Source organism: Nicotiana attenuata, unplaced genomic scaffold (assembly GCF_001879085.1).
Source record: "Nicotiana attenuata strain UT unplaced genomic scaffold, NIATTr2, whole genome shotgun sequence".
In the NCBI taxonomy this organism is placed as follows: domain Eukaryota; kingdom Viridiplantae; phylum Streptophyta; class Magnoliopsida; order Solanales; family Solanaceae; genus Nicotiana; species Nicotiana attenuata.
In genome coordinates, this window is record NW_017671574.1 from 203,543 (window position 1) to 214,223 (window position 10,681).

The following is a 10,681-nucleotide window of genomic DNA, read 5'->3' on the forward strand; positions in this document are numbered from 1 at the left end:
GTCACTTAAGGAAAGCAAGATCAATCAAGAAGTGGTCACGATTCTGCACTTCAACATATAAATAGCAAGGAATGAACAGGCGTATTAGACATGCAGGGTCAGACATATTGGCAAAAGAAGCAACACAAACATATAGTAGTAGCAGGAGTAGGCTATGATTCAGTAGTAAAAAAAACCTACTCGGAGCACAGTAGTCAACAAAGTCAAGTGGTCACATAGAATCAGAAGTGAAGAAACCATAGTAACAGGTAAAGGAGATCAACACACAGAAACAAGAAAAGTCTTTGAACTCGTAGCAATAAGTGAAGAAAACATTTATAAGGAATTAGGGTTTTGACAGAGCTGAGTTGAAAAGGTAAGAACTCAGAATCGGATAAGTCAAACAAGAAAAAAAAGATTCAAACACAAAGAAGTTAATCGAGCCAAACAAGCGTATAAAATAAACAAAGAGAGAGTTTCAGTAACCCAGATAGAACCAAAACACTTAGGGTTTTTAACACGATGAACCAGGTAGCAGAAAACATGGACAAACTGTTTAAACATAGTAAAATCATAAAACACACTGAAAATCAGAGAAAAGTTTAGGAAACCCTAATTTGAAAATGAAGAGATATTTTGAAAGAAAATCGAATGACCTTTGAGAAAACACTAAGAAGTTCATAACATGCATATATCTAAGATAGATCTGAAAGAAAAATCAGAAAGCTCTTAAAGCTAGGGTTTCAGAGAACCCAGAAAAGTGAGAAAGACTTCGAAAGGTTACCGATCTAGCCGGAAAAGCCATGGATCCGACTTGAATGGTCATGGGTGGCCGGAAAAAGACCAGAGATAGAGGTTGAGCATGGACTGGACTAGATCTCTTTGAGATCTGTCCATGGAATCCCGAAAATAGGTAACCAGTAGACATAGGAGACGAGTACACGCCTCAAACCGCCTTGGGAGTCCATGGATTAGGTAGGGATTGAAGGGAATTAGGGAAGATTTGGGTGGAGGCGACTAGGGTTTAGGTGATGTTGCATGATGAGTTTGAGAGGAGGGGATTCAAGGGCGGCGGGTGATGAGAAATGATTTAGGGTAAGGGGTCGTTTAGGGATTAAAACTGGTAAGGGGCAATGGTGACCGTTGATCTGAATGATCAACGGCCTAGATTAAAAAGGGTAGGTGGGGATTCGGGTTTGGTAGGATTTAATTGGGTAAGGGTCGGATTTAAATTAAAATTGGGCTGGGGAATTGGGTTTTAATTTAGGCTAAAATTGAAATACAAATGGGCTGTTATTTAAATAGCCAATTTTCCCCTTTTTTAATTATAAGAAATAGTAAATGGCTTCTGAAGATTAATTTTAAAAAGCTAAAATGATTTATAACATATAATTAACAAATTAAAAATACAGGACCCCATTTTATTAATATAAAACCTAATCAAACCTTGAAATGGCTAATATTGCAATTATAAGCAATTTAGCTTTGAAAATACTAAATAAAATTGTAAAAATATGTAAAAATTACCTTAGCCATATTTTGGCATAAATATGAAAATCCAATAGATGAATTACCAATAGAATAATTTTGGAAATAATTATTGGGGATTTTATGGATGTAAAAGGGAAATAAATCAATTTAAAAACCCTTAAAAATTATGGAAAAAATAATAAAAATGCTTGGACGTGCTTATATATGCTATTTTGAAAGTATTTTTGCATATTGAAAATATATAGGAAAAAATTGGGTATCAACAAGTATTACCGATCCTTCATTGAATGCCAATCTCGTTTACTATGAGGGCTTCTCAAAATGATTATCTATACCTGCAGGCATGAACGCAACATCCCCAACAAAAGGACGTTAGTACGAATAATGTACCGCGTATGTAAGGCAAAACTGAAAGATAACAGTAAGTCAATATTAATTAAAGACATATAAGAGTCAACCCGAATCTCCGAAGTGCAACCGTATATGCATACTTATTATACTCATATATATACAATGCTTCTCTTTGAGACTATTATCCATATCTTGTGATGCATGACTGCCCAACTGATCAGTGGTAACTGCCCGACTGGCCTTCGCACGGTGGTAAATGCATGACTGCCCGATCGGTCGTAGCTCGGTGGTAGATGTATAACTTCCCAACCGGACGTAGCACGGTGGTAAATGCATGATTGTCCGATCGGCCGTATCTCGGTGGTAAATGTGTAACTGCCCAACCGACCGTAGCTCGCTGGTAAATGCATGACTGCCTGACCATCCATAACACGGTGGTAAATGAATATGCATGACTGCCCAACCTGCTGCAGCATGGTGGTAAATGAATATGCATGAAGATGCATGTATTACTATATTATGAACATTAACATCTCTATCATATAGCATAATAGGGACTTAAGAACCTACCTAGACATGCTTGAATATCATTTTACAAGAATGAATAACATAGGCATCCTTAACTGCTAAGAGTAGAACCACTTGTGGAATAGCATTACATTTACGTATCGTTACTTGGATCATGCCAAAAGAAGGAAGGATTAGCCTAAACATACCTGAATCGATTCTCTCGACAATCCCTATAGCACACATTAATTGTGATAAAACATGTAACGACGGATCGAAGTAGGGAAAAATCCTTATCATATTCTTGAGAAAGATTATACCGTAATCCTTAAAATTGAAAAATCTCATTCTATGTTGTGTTCTGAAGTTTCAAATGAGCTATGGAGCTCCATCAGTTAGCATGGCCGTAATGTATAATGATAATAAGATTTCGTAAGATGGTTAGCTTCTCCAACAATGATGTAAATGAGATTCCTCAAAATGGTTGGTCTTTTTGTGGTACCCACATGTTAGATGACTTAGCCAAAGAATTTTACTAAATTTTTCTACCTAGAAATGTGATATTAAGAGTCATTATATGGGCATAATGTGCTTCCACGTTGGGCTTATCAAGCCTATCCAATAATTCCCCCCATTTTCTTAATTAACTTATTAATCCCTCACTAATCCAATAATTAACTAATTATCACATAATTATGAATTAGCTAAAGTTACTTAAAATACTACTCACACTTTATTCATCTTACTACCATGGTCATGTGGTATATTACTTGTCCATAAATACTTGGAATTATAGCTTGGACCGTATATTATCTCCAAATGTCAAACTTCGACCAACCTCATTTTCTTCAACTCGTTTACCCTCTCACCTTCACGACTTTACTTGTCACTCGTTGTAAATATCATAAGCACTTATAACCTCAAAAGTAGTCTTGTCCCCAACCTAAAGTACTACTATTAAAGTATTAAAATATTAATAAAGCATGGTACTATATAAAATCAATACATACACTATTATTTCATTAAAACGTCCATGTAAAAATACATATATTTTCTCAACTTCTAATTTTCCTAATCTCATACAAAGAGTACAAATTTTAGTACGCTTAGTTCATAAAATGGTAAAAAGATAACCTTATTTTTCTTGTGAGAAAATAATTTCTATCTTTACAATAATGAAAATCTCATAAACTTTCTCATATTATGTACATAATTTAAAGCATATTCGAAAGAGGTAATATCAATAACTATATAAAATTATATTTTTCAAACTTTTCTACAAAAATATTCCACTCAAAATACTATATCAAATGTATATAATGATATCAAGGTTGTTAAACTTACTATAACGACCCGACCGGTCGTTTTGAGCTTTTGCGCTTTGATCGCCAGTTCTCGGGCGTGACATGCCCGTGTTATGTATTGCGACTGATATAGATTGTTGGTTTTGGTTTTCAGGAAAATTTGGAATGAATTTGAAAGAAACAGTTCAGTTGAAAGCTTCGAATTTGAAAGGTTTGACCAAGAGTTGACTTATTCGTATATGATCTCCGATCAGAGTTTTTATGATTTGGTTAGCTTCGTTAGATGATTTGTGACTTAGGAGTGTGATCGAATTGATTTTGGAGGTCCGGTGTAGAATTAGGCTTGAATTGGCGAAGTTAGTATTTTGGAGGATTCCGGTTGATAGGTAAGATTTTGATCCGAGGGTCGGAATGAAATTCCGAGAGTTGCTATAGCTTCGTTAGGTGATTTTGGATGTGTGTGCAAAATTTCAGGCTATTCAGAGGTGATTTGGTTGGGTTGTTGATCGAATGCGTGTTTCGGAAGTTTTTGGGATTGAATTCGATGTAATTTGATAATTTTGGTGTTAGTTGAGGTGTTTTGATGATTGGAGCAAGTTTGAATAATGTGCTAAGATGTGTTGATACTTTTGGTTGAGGTCCCCGGGACCTCGGGGTGATTTCGGATGGCGGAATGAATTTGGACTTGCAGCATTGCTGATAATGGCTGGTATCTGGTATTTCCGCATCTGCGGAAAGGGGGCCGCAGATGCGGTTCCGCAGATGCGGTAGGAAAGGCGCAGGTGCGGAAATGGAACCATGGAAGGGCTTCCGCAGAAGCGGATGGAGGCCCGCATATGCGGCGCCCGCAGAAGCGGGTAGGGACCGCAGAAGCGGTCCTGGGCGCAATAGAGTATATCCGCAGAAGCGGAACAAATGCCGCAGGAGCGGCGACTGCAGAAGCGGTAAAGATGCCGCAGAAGCGGTAGTGATTGGGCAGAGGTATTTAATTTCTTCTTCGCAAATTTTTGAAAGAGATAGACATTTCACTTCGGACTTGGCGCATTGTGGGCGATTTTGAAGAGGGATTTCAAGGGGTTTTGATCAGGTATGGATTCTTGGACTTAAAACATGATTTTATGGTGTAAATACATGGATTAGAGCTGGAAAATTAAGGAAATCAAGGGTTAAAAATGGAGGTTAGGGCTTGAACTCAAGAGAGTTAAGAATGGGGATTTGAGGGGTCAATTGGACCCCGATTCTGGTAATTTTGACATGTATAGACTCGTGGCGAGATAAGGAATCCGATGATGTTAATTTTCTGATTTTTCGAGAAGTGGGCCCGGGGCTCGGGTTTTTGTAATTTCGGGATTTGTGCCCATTATTGTTTGTTTTTGCTTGGGCTTTGTTCCCTTATCATATTCTGACGTATTCGCTCTGGTTTTGGATAGATTCGACGCGCGTGGAGGCCGATTTGAAGGGCAAAGGCGTCGCGAGCTAGAGATTTCGCCGGTTCGAGGTAAGTAATGATTGTAAATACTGTCCTGAGGGTTTGAAACCCCGGATTACACATCGTTGTATTACTTTGAGGTGACTTGCACGCTGGATGACGAGTGTGGGGTAGAGCACCGCAGGGGATTGTGACCTAGTCCATCCCGAAAGAGTACTTTAGTGCGCATTTGATAGTTAACTGTCTGATATTATTGTGTTTTCGGCTGTATGCCATGTTTGGGGCCTTGTGCCGACCAGTTGAGACCTTTAGGGGCATTTTTACTATTTTTCCTCACTATATGTGTTGATAGCATATCCTCAGTCATGTTTTACCGGCTTATTGTTTAAAAATCTGGCTTTATTACCATATTTCTTAAAAATATAAAAGACTGTTTGGGTTAAGTTCCCTGTTTTACTAATGGTCCGATTGATCGTGAGTTGATGACTGAGATAGACCGGGGGTCTAATTGTGAAGTTGATGACTGAGATAGACTGATAGTCTGATGGTGAGGCTAATAACTGAGAGAGGTCGTGGGCCTGGCTGTGAGGATTATATATATATGGATCGGGCTGCACGCCGCAGCAAGTTATATATATATATATACATATATGGATCGGGTTGCACGCTGCAGCAGTATATTTATATGGATCGGGCTGCACGCCACAGTAGTATATTTATGAGGATCGGGCTGCACGCCGCAGCAGTATATTTATATGGATCGGGCTGCACGCCGCAGCAATATATTTACAAGGATCGGGCTGCACGCCGCAGCAGTATACTTATGTGGATCAGGCTGCACGCTGTAGCAATATTGCGCTTGGGCTGTAGGAGCCCCTCCGGAGTCTGCACCCCCACAGTGAGCGCGGGTACCCATATGGATCGGGCTGCACGCCGCAGTGATAGATCGGGCTGCACGCCACAGCGGTTATTACATATATATATATATATATATATATATATATATATATATATATATATATATATATATATATATATATATATATATATACACATATATATATATATGTATATATATATATATATGTGTGTGTGTGTGTGTGGATCGGGCTGCACGCCGCAACNACGACCGGTCGGTGGCTGCACGCCGCAGCAATATATGGATCGGGCTGCACGCCGCAGCGGTTATTATATATATATGGATCGGGCTGCACGCCGCAGCGGTTACTATATAGTACCTATTGAGCGTGAGTGCTGAGTGTGAGCACTGATTGGTAAGAGTTGAGTCACGAGTGGTGGAGAGGCTAGCCCGAGGGGCGATGACTATATACATGCAAATGAGTGATGTTTGCCTGAGAGGCCTGTTTATGAACTTGTTGATTTCACTCCTTTTTTTTGTGAGTTTCTATCGAATATGTTGATTTATCGACTGTTTTCACTCTTCTTTATACTGAGCCTCTGTCGGAAAGTTGAACAAATGTTTTCAAAACAACCTTTATTTTAATTGGGGTTTATGAGATGTTTAGAAACTAATCACTGATTTGGCATTTGGTTATTTCCACCAAGATTTCCGGTTATGAAGTGTTTATGAATATTGTTTTGCCCGAGGGGCTGTTTTACGAACTATGCTTTGTCCGAGGGGCCGATTATGGCTTTAATCGCTATTATTCATTTAAATGGTATTGAACCCCTATTGAAACTGCTGGAAGGTATTTCAAAATGATTTTTACTAAAAGTTGGGTTTTAAAAGGAGAGGTTTACTCGTATTATGATTTGAAAGCCTATTGTGTTTATTGATCCTAACGTGAATGTGGATTCATTGTTTCCTACTGCTCAGTCTTTCTTTACTCTTATTACTTACTGGGTTGGAGTACTCACATTACTCCCTGAACCTCGTGTGCAGATTTAGGTATATCGGAATTCGATCGCGGGTGTGGATTGGTTCAGGTGCGGAGTCTTCAGAGTTAGCAGGTGGCTGCATGACGTCCGCAGCACCACTCCCTTTCGGACATTGCTATTACTGTATTTAGTACATTATTTTAGACGTCGTTGTATTCAGACAAGGATAGATGCTCATGACTAGTGACACCCCGATGTCGGGCTTGTATTTTTATTCCACGCTGTTATTTTCAGAAGTTGTTATGAAACGTTGTTTTAATTAAAGGCTTAAAAATGATTTTTAATGCTTAAAGGTTGATGTGAGTGTTGTGTCGGCTGGCCTTGTCTTCACGAGAGGCGCCATCATGACCGAGCCGGTTTGGGGTCGTGACAAGTTGTTATCAGAGCCTAGGTTACTAGGTCTCACGAGTCATGAGCAGATTTAGTAGAGTCTCACGGATCGGTACGGAGACATCTGTATTTATCCTCGAGAGGCTGCAGAACCTTTTGGAAAACTTCACATTCTTGAATTCTTATCGTGCGTCCTTGATTCAGCTTGAAAAGAAACTCTTGAAATTCCTTCCACGCGTTTGTATGCGCGCATGAGCGCTCAGTATCAGATGTGCCTTGATGGCTTGTGATTCTCCGATCAGGGGGCGAGATGTGATCTCTGTGAGTTTGATGTTGGGCCAGTCTGGAGGACTTGAGGCTGGATCTTTGCCTATGGCTTGAGCACTGAGGTGCTGATTGTGTGAGTAAGTGTTTTGAACTTATATGTTCGGCAGTGTCCCTATTAGTGGAAGTGAAGATTAAATGGCCATGTGATGAATATGTTAGTACTCAAGATGTATCTATGTAACTTGGAAGCGACGAGGAAGGTCTACTGGATGATAGATGAACTATTAGGTGTTGATTTTTTTTCCATTGTGATTGGATGTGTGGCCCCGAGTGACGGGCGCGTGAAGAATCTTTTCATGTCTCCTAGATGGGAGTGAAGTAAATTTCATGTTGCGATATGAGTTCAGACTCAGGAAGACTAAGTGGTTGTGTAATGTGTATAACGGTGGAAGGTATACGAAAATATTATAATGAGGTGAAACAGGTGGGTTATCTCCTGCTGAGTGTTCTGAAGTGGTGTGATCTTTATGTGTATGTTAGAAGGTCTCATGTGTAATTGAAGGATACGTGTTGAAATTTTAAATTTTGGGTCGCTTAAGAGAGTGGGCTTAACTGTTGCGGGAATGAATGCGAGATTTGTAGAAGATTTACAGAACTGGATGATCAGTGTTTTCACAACTTCTAAATGATTTGAGTTTAATCTCACTATGGTATTGTGGCATCAATAGAGTAAAAGTGTTATGAGTTATTGAGCGTATCTTGATCTATGGCTTCGAGCCAAGTGGGGTAGTCTGCTGTGAGCAGTTGATTGCACGGTTAGGTGCTATGTTGGTTCCAGTTAGGGGCATGCGAGTGAATTGGCTATGGCTAGAGTAAAGGAAAAATTTGACAAGGGTCATGTTATGCTTCATAAAGTATGAGAAGCACGGAGTGTCTGGAGTGTCATTGGTAAAGAATGCTCAGTGCATAGAGCAGTAAGTTGCTTGGGTATATTAGGATGAGGATTTCATTCTTGCGGTATCGGAGTGCCAATGAGGCACGGGTGGTTCTGTTCGTTAGGTCAGGTAATTTGCAGTTTGAGTAAGGGTGAATGGCTTTCGAGTATGGTTCCAATGTGTTCAAGATTCTGCAGGAAACAATCAGATATTTTGAAGTGGCATGCGTGGTTAGAAATTGTGTTTTCATTGGGAAGGTTCAGATTGTGGTATTTCTATGTTAATTATGGAAGTTCTTGGCTAGTTGAGTGCGTAGATGTCTGTGGCTTGGAAGGGAGATAAAAATTTTCCTGTTATCCTTGGATGGTGTGGTATAGGCGGTATGTTGTGGAGAATTGAGATTTGCGTGTGTGAGGTTTCAGTTCAGTTCTGAAAGGAAGTTCATAACACTCTTAGGCAGCGGGTAGCCTCAGATGGTTAAGGAAATGGTATTATTAATTGGAAGTGATTTGACGAGAGTATAGGTTTCAGAAAAAGGGTAATGTGATTAAGTTGATAGCACTTCGGTAGTATTGCAGCACTTCTTGTCAGATCGGCTGTTGATATTCGAGTCTGCTTGGCGGCACAGAAGAATCTTAGAGTATCTCTCATGGAATGATTGAGTACTAGAGGTGAGTTATATATGCGAGTGGCGAAATTGGGATCAGATATGGTAATTCGTGTGTTTTAGGGACTTGGAGATCGGAAGCTCCCATATACAGGTTAGCTCGTGGTGGTGGATGACAAATGTGGGTAAGTTAGTCAGATGTTAGTATGCGCTATGATTCAGTCATTGTGAACGTTCGAAGGATTATTTATCTATTGTGGGTAACTAGAATTGATGTGTAGTCCATTGGGAGACCTATATGGATATGTGTCCGGCATCGAGACGGCTTGTTGACCTTGAGTTGCTGCTGGCGAGGGGTGTGTTGATTCGGTTGTTAATGAGCTATTAGCAATTAGGGGGATCTATGAGTTATCTCTCAATGTTGTGAGACGTTACGATCTGTTGGTTATAGGCACCTATGGTGCGGTTCTATCGGATATGTTCTATCGGGCTTGCGTGGTATGTGTTACTTATTTCACCGTGGGTGTAATGATTTGTTTCGGTTCCCGACATCAAATTGTGCGTGGCTGTCGATTTTGATCATAGTGACTCGAGGTGTTTCATGTGTAACAGTGTTTGGATGGGATCGCGCATNATTTTCTTCTTTTGATAAGTAATCAAGCTTTATACGTAACACTAAGCAAATGCTGATATGAATATATTCTTTGAATTACAAAAGTTGGCAAAACAATCATGAGGTGCTACACAATTTTAATATTTCACGAAAAGACTAATCCAGGTCTGTCTTCCTCTATATTAATAGGATTCCAGCCATGTAAACTAAAAAGAGCAGGATTCATGTTCTTTTCCATGGCTAGGCCTAGAATTCTACTACTTCTTCTTTGCCTAGTTTTATCTGATTCCTTATTGTTTACTCAAAATGTATATGGGCTTAGAATATTAGGCCCCTTTGCACCAGTTCCAAGTCCATTGCCATCTGAAGTGGGAGTGGACATTGGAACAGGAAATCCAGCACCAGCAGTGATCACACATATAATTAAGAAGCATCACTCTTTCGACAAGTCAATGGCTGGTGGAGATTTGATCCTAGGAGGCTTTCTTGAATGTTACGAAGGAACTAAAAAGAATGTCTGAGTTATATACTTCATACAAATTAAGTTCAAAAGCTAACAGGTGCAACTATCTATATTCCCGTGCCTATACTACAGATTCAGTATCTTCTAAGCATTAGATGTTCCTTTTTTCCAAATTGTCGACAGTATAATATCGTTCAATATGGCCTTATGTTCCTCATCTTCCTTCTCTGCCAGTTCTAATAACCGTCTCTTCGGTCACCAGCAAGGATTTTCGAATAGAAATAACAACATTGCATAGTTTAGTAGATGGCTAATCTCTTATGAGTTAGTAGCTATGGAACACTTCAAAATCAGTTCAACAATCTCCAAGAAATTTTACAGCAAATAGTTTCAACCGGATTCAAATCAAGCTTTTGAATCAAGCTTGATTTTTCAGTTCAATACTCAAAAAAAATCAAGCTTAAACTACGTGAGTCGAATTCACAGATTCAAATCGATTGATCCCC